The sequence below is a fragment of the Crocuta crocuta genome, unplaced genomic scaffold, assembly GCF_008692635.1.
Source record: "Crocuta crocuta isolate KB4526 unplaced genomic scaffold, BGI_CrCroc_1.0 scaffold949, whole genome shotgun sequence".
Lineage (NCBI taxonomy): Eukaryota > Metazoa > Chordata > Mammalia > Carnivora > Hyaenidae > Crocuta > Crocuta crocuta.
In genome coordinates, this window is record NW_027531290.1 from 127,603 (window position 1) to 128,192 (window position 590).

At 42.2% G+C, this 590-nt stretch overlaps 1 protein-coding gene across 1 annotated transcript in view; it reads right to left on the reverse strand.

Moving 5' to 3' along the window:
- TBC1D8B (TBC1 domain family member 8B) overlaps positions 1 to 590 on the reverse strand; it is a 55,664-nt gene that overhangs the window by 3,609 nt on the left and 51,465 nt on the right. The gene's annotated exons all lie outside the window — the stretch shown is intronic.

Consider the following 590-nt stretch of genomic DNA (forward strand, 5'->3'; position numbering starts at 1 on the left):
AAGTGGGGGAGGGGCAGAGAGAGGGAGACAAAGAATTCAAAGCAGGCTGCAGGCTCTGAGCTGTCCGATATGGGGCTTGAACCCATGAACCAGGAGATCATGACCCAAACATGTTTCTCTTTAAGGGCTGAGATGGGACCCAACTAGGGAAATAAACTGGTTGGTTTGTTAGTTGCCCCTAGATAATCCATAGACGTTCCTAAAAGATATTTGTCAATTAAAAAGAAAAACTGATTCTAACACAAGAGTTCTATAAGTCAATCATCCTACTAGAAAAGTTTATCTAAATAAAAAGCAAATACAGGGGCACCTGGGTGGCTCAGTCGGTTAAGTGGCCAACTTCAGCTCAGGTCATGATCCTGCAGTGTGTGGGTTTGAGTCCCATGTCGGGCTCTGTGCTGACAGCTCAGAGCCTGGAGCCTGCATCAGGTTCTGTGTCTCCCTCTCTTTCTCTGCCCCTCCCCCATTTGCGCTCTGTCTCTTTCAAAAATGAATAAATGTTAAAAAATTTTTAAAAACGCAAATACAAAGAATATACTTAATGAAAATAAACAGTACCAAACTTTTAAGTTTTGTTTTTCTTCCTTAGT